This window comes from Astyanax mexicanus, chromosome 21 (genome assembly GCF_023375975.1).
Source record: "Astyanax mexicanus isolate ESR-SI-001 chromosome 21, AstMex3_surface, whole genome shotgun sequence".
In the NCBI taxonomy this organism is placed as follows: domain Eukaryota; kingdom Metazoa; phylum Chordata; class Actinopteri; order Characiformes; family Acestrorhamphidae; genus Astyanax; species Astyanax mexicanus.
The window spans coordinates 14,152,307-14,160,301 of NC_064428.1; the positions used below are offsets into that span (position 1 = coordinate 14,152,307).

The 7,995-nt window shown below is 37.5% G+C and overlaps 1 long non-coding RNA gene across 1 annotated transcript; it reads left to right on the forward strand.

Annotated features, from left to right (window-relative positions):
• Nucleotides 1–6,277: 6,277 nt before the first annotated feature.
• On the forward strand, nt 6,278–7,995 carry LOC125785696 (uncharacterized). The gene is made up of 2 exons (XR_007428020.1): nt 6,278–6,331; nt 6,436–7,995. It is a non-coding gene; the product is annotated as an uncharacterized LOC125785696 (long non-coding RNA).

Consider the following 7,995-nt stretch of genomic DNA (forward strand, 5'->3'; position numbering starts at 1 on the left):
TAAAAAATCAACGATAACGTGTACGTTGCCGAAAGTCGCACACATGATAGCTTAAGACAGACTCTTTCAAATGATGGCAGAAACGTTGTGGTAGTATGTGCCAATCTTGACTTATTGAATTTTAAGCATTATTTTATATAAATAAAAATTCATAAAAAATCAACGATAATGTGTACGTTGCCGAAAGTCGCACACATGATAGATTAACACAGTCTCTTTCAAACGATGGCAGAACCGTTGAGGTAGTATGTGCCAATCTTGAGTTATTGAATTTTAAGCATTATTTAATATAAATAAAAATTCATAAAAAATCAACGATAACGTGTACGTTGCCGAAAGTCGCACACATGATAGATTAACACAGTCTCTTTCAAACGATGGCAGAACCGTTGAGGTAGTATGTGCCAATCTTGAGTTATTGAATTTTAAGCATTATTTTATATAAATAAAAATTCATAAAAAATCAACGATAATGTGTACGTTGCCGAAAGTCGCACACATGATAGATTAACACAGTCTCTTTCAAACGATGGCAGAACCGTTGTGGTAGTATGTGCCAATTGTGAGCACACATGATAGGATAAGACAGTCTCTTTCAAACGATGGCAGAACGGTTGTGGTAATATGTGCCAATCTTGAGTTATTGAATTTTAAGCATTATTTAATATAAATAAAAATTCATAAAAAATCAACGATAACGTGTACGTTGCCGAAAGTCGCACACATGATAGGTTCAGACAGTCTCTTTCAAACGATGGCAGAACGGTTGTGGTAGTATATCCCAGTCTTGAGTTATTGAATTTTAAGCATTATTTAATATAAATAAAAATTCATAAAAAATCAACGATAATGTGTACGTTGCCGACTGTCGCACACATGATAGGTTAAGACAGTATCTTTCAAACGATGGCAGAACCGTTGTGGTAGTATGTCCCAATCTTGAGTTATTGAATTTTAAGCATTATTTAATATAAATAAAAATTCATAAAAAATCAACGATAGTGTGTACGTTGCCGAAAGTCGCACACATGATAGGTTCAGACAGTCTCTTTCAAACGATGGCAGAACCGTTGTGGTAGTATGTCCCAATCTTGAGTTATTGAATTTTAAGCATTATTTAATATAAATAAAAATTCATAAAAAATCAACGATAATGTGTACGTTGCCAAATGTTGCACACATGATAGGTTAAGACAGTCTCTTTCAAACGATGGCAGATTGGTTGTGGTAGTATATCCCAATCTTGAGTTATTGAATTTTAAGCATTATTTAATATAAATAAAAATTCATAAAAAATCAACGATAGTGTGTACATTGCCGAAAGTCGCACACATGATAGGTTCAGACAGTCTCTTTCAAACGATGGCAGAACCGTTGTGGTAGTATGTCCCAATCTTGAGTTATTGAATTTTAAGCATTATTTAATATTAATAAAAATTCATAAAAAATCAACGATAGTGTGTACGTTGCCGAAAGTCGCACACATGATAGGTCCAGACAGTCTCTTTCAAACGATGGCAGAACCGTTGTGGTAGTATGTCCCAATCTTGAGTTATTGAATTTTAAGCATTATTTAATATAAATAAAAATTCATAAAAAATCAACGATAATGTGTACGTTGCCGAAAGTCGCACACATGATAGGTTAAGACAGTCTCTTTCAAACGATGGCAGAACCGTTGTGGTAGTATGTCCCAATCTTGAGTTATTGAATTTTAAGCATTATGTAATATAAATAAAAATTCATAAAAAATCAACGATAATGTGTACGTTGCCGAATGTCGCACACATGATAGGTTAAGACAGTCTCTTTCAAACGATGGCAGAACCGTTGTGGTAGTATGTCCCAATCTTGAGTTATTGAATTTTAAGCATTATTTAATATAAATAAAAATTCATAAAAAATCAACGATAACGTGTACGTTGCCGAAAGTCGCACACATGATAGCTTAAGACAGTCTCTTTCAAACGATGGCAGAAACGTTGTGGTAGTATGTGCCAATCTTGACTTATTGAATTTTAAGCATTATTTTATATAAATAAAAATTCATAAAAAATCAACGATAATGTGTACGTTGCCGAAAGTCGCACACATGATAGATTAACACAGTCTCTTTCAAACGATGGCAGAACCGTTGAGGTAGTATGTGCCAATCTTGAGTTATTGAATTTTAAGCATTATTTAATATAAATAAAAATTCATAAAAAATCAACGATAACGTGTACGTTGCCGAAAGTCGCACACATGATAGATTAACACAGTCTCTTTCAAACGATGGCAGAACCGTTGAGGTAGTATGTGCCAATCTTGAGTTATTGAATTTTAAGCATTATTTTATATAAATAAAAATTCATAAAAAATCAACGATAATGTGTACGTTGCCGAAAGTCGCACACATGATAGATTAACACAGTCTCTTTCAAACGATGGCAGAACCGTTGTGGTAGTATGTGCCAATTGTGAGCACACATGATAGGATAAGACAGTCTCTTTCAAACGATGGCAGAACGGTTGTGGTAATATGTGCCAATCTTGAGTTATTGAATTTTAAGCATTATTTAATATAAATAAAAATTCATAAAAAATCAACGATAACGTGTACGTTGCCAAAAGTCGCACACATAATAGATTAACACAGTCTCTTTCAAACGATGGCAGAACCGTTGTGGTAGTATGTCCCAATCTTGAGTTATTGAATTTTAAGCATTATTTTATATAAATACAAATTCATAAAAAATCAACGATAACGTGTACGTTGCCGAAAGTCGCACACATGATAGCTTAAGACAGTCTCTTTCAAACAATGGCAGAACCGTTGTGGTAGTATGTGCCAATCTTGAGTTATTGAATTTTAAGCATTATTTAATATAAATAAAAATTCATAAAAAATCAACGATAACGTGTACGTTGCCGAAAGTCGCACACATGATAGATTAACACAGTCTCTTTCAAACGATGGCAGAACCGTTGTGGTAGTATGTGCCATTCTTGACTTATTGAATTTTAAGCATTATTTTATATAAAAAAAATTCATAAAAAATCAACGATAATGTGTACGTTGCCGAAAGTCGCACACATGATAGCTTAAGACAGTCTCTTTCAAACGATGGCAGAAACGTTGTGGTAGTATGTGCCAATCTTGAGTTATTGAATTTTAAGCATTATTTAATATAAATAAAAATTCATAAAAAATCAACGATAACGTGTACGTTGCCGAAAGTCGCACACATGATAGATTAACACAGTCTCTTTCAAACGATGGCAGAACCGTTGTGGTAGTATGTCCCAATCTTGAGTTATTGAATTTTAAGCATTATTTTATATAAATACAAATTCATAAAAAATCAACGATAACGTGTACGTTGCCGAAAGTCGCACACATGATAGCTTAAGACAGTCTCTTTCAAACGATGGCAGAACCGTTGTGGTAGTATGTGCCAATTGTGAGCACACATGATAGGATAAGACAGTCTCTTTCAAACGATGGCAGAACCGTTGTGGTAGTATGTGCCATTCTTGACTTATTGAATTTTAAGCATTATTTTATATAAATAAAAATTCATAAAAAATCAACGATAACGTGTACGTTGCCGAAAGTCGCACACATGATAGGATATGACAGTCTCTTTCAAACGATGGCAGAACCGTTGTGGTAGTATGTGCCAATCTTGAGTTATTGAATTTTAAGCATTATTTAATATAAATAAAAATTCATAAAAAATCAACGATAACGTGTACGTTGCCGAAAGTCGCACACATGATAGGATATGACAGTCTCTTTCAAACGATGGCAGAACCGTTGTGGTAGTATGTGCCAATTGTGAGCACACATGATAGGATAAGACAGTCTCTTTCAAACGATGGCAGAACGGTTGTGGTAATATGTGCCAATCTTGAGTTATTGAATTTTAAGCATTATTTAATATAAATAAAAATTCATAAAAAATCAACGATAACGTGTACGTTGCCGAAAGTCGTACACATGATAGATTAAGACAGTCTCTTTCAAACGATGGCAGAATTGTCGTGGTAATATGTGCCAGTCTTGAGTAATTTAACTTTAAGCATTAATAAAAATCAACCATAGAGTGTAAGTTTCCAAAAGTCGCACACATGATAGCCTAAAACAGACTCTTTTAAATGATGGTATGTTCCGGTCCCCCCTCTTCTTTGTGATATGGTATGTTCCGGTCTCCCCCCCTCCCCACCCCCCCATGTGAAATGTTTTTTTCCGTTCCCCCCCTCTACTGTGTGAAATGGTATGTTCCGGTCCCATAAAACTTCATATAAAATCAACCATGCAGTGAAAGTTGCCCAATCTCGCACACGTGATAGCCAAAGACAATCTCTTTCAGATGGTAGAACCATTGTGATGGTTTGGGTCAATCTTGAGTTATTTAATTTTAAGTATTATTTAATATAAATAAAAATTCATATAAAATCAACCATACAGTAAAAGTTGCCGAAAGTCGTACATGTGATAGCCAAAGACAGACTCTTTCAGACGGTGGCAGAACCGTCGTGGTACCTTGGCCCAATCTTGGTTATTGAATTTAAAGCATTATTTGCTCATAAAGGCCTTGTGCTGATCCGCATCACCCTAGGAGTGATGAGGAGAAAGAGTGCCATTTACCCACCCAGAGAGAGACAGGGCAATTGTTCTCCCTCGCGGCTCTGATGGCAAGCTACATGAACAGGATTCGAACAGGATTCGTATCTAGCTATTGTTGAGCCACCGCTTATATATTTTAATTTATTAACTATATATTCATTTCTCTGTACTAATGCTCTGGTCAGGTCTGGATGGTTGAAGTAATTTTTATGGGTTTTTTTTGTAAAATATTGTAATAACATATCACAGGCTGGTTATTTTTTGTAGTTGTTGTTATTGAAGTTGTTTGTATTGTCGTCCTGTAAAGAGGACTGCAAGAGCACAGCACAGAATGATCAATGTGGTGAGGAAGAGTCCTAGAGTTTCAGCTAAAGACTTACAGTGATCTCTGGGGCATGCTAACATATTTGTTGACAAACCTACAATAAAGAAAACATTAAACAAGAATGGAGCTCATCGGAGGGCATCGCGGAGGAAGCCACTGCTGTGCATTGCTGCATGTTTGAAGTTTGCCAAAGAGCACCTGGATGTTCCACAGCAGTACTGGCTAAATATACTGTGGACAGATGAAACCAAAATTTAGTTGTTTGGAAGAAAAACACAGCGCTTTGTGCGGAGAGGAAAAAAGGCACAGCCCACAATCATCAAAACCTCATCCCAACTGTGAAATATGGTGGAGGGTGATGGTGGATGGTTTGGGGCTGCTTTGCTGCCTCAGGGCCTGGACAGATTGCCGTCTTTAAGTATCAACAACTGAACGGCTTCAACAGAAGAAAATACACCTTCTGGAGAGTCCTTACCTCAGCCCAATTGAAATGCTGTGGCATGACCTCGAGAGAGCGATTCACACCAGATAACCCAAGAATATTGCTGAACTAAAACAGTTTTGTGAAGAGAAATGGTCCAAAATTCCTCCTGACCGTTGTGCAGGTCTGATCTGCAACTACAGGAAACGTTTGGTTAAGGTTATTGCTACCAAAGGTTCACATACTTTTTCCACCCTGCACTGTGAATGTTAACATTTTGTGTTCAATAAAACCATGCAAACATATATATTTTTGTGGTATTAGTTTAAGCAGACTGTGTTGGTCTCTTGTTGTGAAGATCAGAACACATTTAATTACCAATTTATGCAGAAATCCAAGTAATCCTAAGGGGTTCACATACATTTTCTTGCAACTATAAATGTACCTCCTACTTCAGTAAACTGTAAGCCATAATTTTATTACAATTCACCCTTTCTCGTCTTGAGTAGTAACTAAAGTATGGGTGTGATGAGATCTCACAAGACTAAAGTGGGCATACACATGGCTCTCTGTATCTGCTTACGTTAAAATGTTCCGTGTTCCGTAAATTGCATCATCTGCCGAGCCTAGTGTTCCCACTCATACATTCCTGCCATCACGTTTTTAAATGCAGTGCAATGCAAAATTGCAAACATGTGCAGGTGAGGCGTTAAAATATAAATAAATATAAAGATAGAGACCCCTGACCTAGTTGGAGGGTTGTGTGTGTGTTTGTGTATAAGGGAGAGAGAGTCTGAATACTGATTACAATGTTCATTTATTTACTTGATTGTGATTATTTAATACATTATTTAATAACTAGTTAATTTACATTAATACCTTCCGCCTGTTTGTGTGTGTTTGTGTATTGGTGTGTTTCTGTTTAGGGTGGAAAATAGAGGGAAAATCAGAATCAAACCAGGACTAAAGAAATGTAAGTTCACACACCGACACACACAGACTTAACACACACACACACACACACACACACTCTCTCTGTATCAGTGCAGTGTGTGTAATGTGTGTTCTTCTGTTCAGACGGCTGTGATTTGACACTGGATCCAAACACAGCACACCCTCGTCTCTCTCTGAGTGAGAAGAACAGGATGGCGGTGAGGAGAGAGGAGCTGGAGTCATATCCTGATCATCCAGAGGGGTTTAATGTGTATCTGCAGGTTCTGAGTAGAGAGAGTTTTACTGGGCGCTGTTACTGGGAGGCTGAGTGGAGTGGGAGGGGAGGAGCTAAATTAGTTCTGACTTATAAAACCATCCGCAGGAAAGGAGTGCGTTTTGACCGTCAGTTTGGATGCAATAGAAACTCCATGAGTCTGTTCTGCTCTGATAATGAATACTCTGTTCATCACAATCTAAACATCACTAAACTCCGCCCTCCTCCCTTCGGCTGTAGGAGAGTAGGAGTGTATGTGGACTGTCCCTCCGGCATTCTGTCCTTCTACAGCGTCTCCTCTGATACACACACACACACACTCACACACATTCTACACCACATTCACTCAGCCCCTCTATGCAGGATTTGCTGTTTATGATGACTCCTCAGTGTCTGTGTGTAACATAGATTAACCTTTCCTGTGTGTGTGTGAGTGTGTGAGTGAATGTTTGCGTAAGTGTAAGTATGAGTAAGTATGTGATTGTGAGGGTGAGTGAATGTGATAGTGTGTATGAGTGTATGGGTGTGTGAGTGGTGAAGGGTGTGATTGGAGATAACCACACCTTCACACTCTTATTCTTAAATGTTTTATACATTTATATATACAGTTATTATTTTTACTGTTCACATTATAATTCACTTAATAACCTTATGATCTCTGCTCTCTTTTTAACTGTCACTATGACAAGGCTTTGGAGGTTGTTTTTACTTTTTCAGGAATCAGGAAGGTCAGAGTGTTTTCATCAACAATGAGAGCTGTGAGGAGAACGTGACCCTGAGTGGCAGAGAAGCTTCACTGCTTTTCTGCTGTTCTGGGACCAGTGCATATGAACTAGGAGACAACAAGCTCTCTGAGTGAAGTGCTGGGAACCTCTCCTCAGATAGCCAGCGCATGCCTGTTCTACACGGCGTAAAGTCACACACAGGCCAGAAGATCTTTCCATCCACTCTTTTCCTCCGTTTCATCTTCTCACAGACTTTAGGACACTTAAGGACTGTCTGCTGTTTTCATGAAGGACACAGCGCTGAACAACATCATGATAAGAACAGACAGGCTGGAGCGGATCACGTCATTAAAACTGGACAACATGCTGTTAACTGGACTTTGCTGACGTAATCATATTGATAAGTTCTGTTCAATCACGTCATTTGCATAAATGTATAACTGCTTGGATGAAGTCTGAGGAGTTCTCTCTGTCCCTCGACTGGCTTTAGTTTCTTTCTCTTTCTTTCTCTCTCTCTCTCTCTCTCTCTCTCTCTTTCTCTCTCTCTCTTTCTCATAGTGAAAGAGTTAATGAGTGAGCCATTCTGAACACAGCTTCTGTCTTCATGTGGTTTAGGCCTTTTCTATTCTTATTCTTTTCTTATTGAGACTGATTTCAGCTCAGTCTCAGCTGAATGAGATTTAAAGAATACACATATCTAATTTC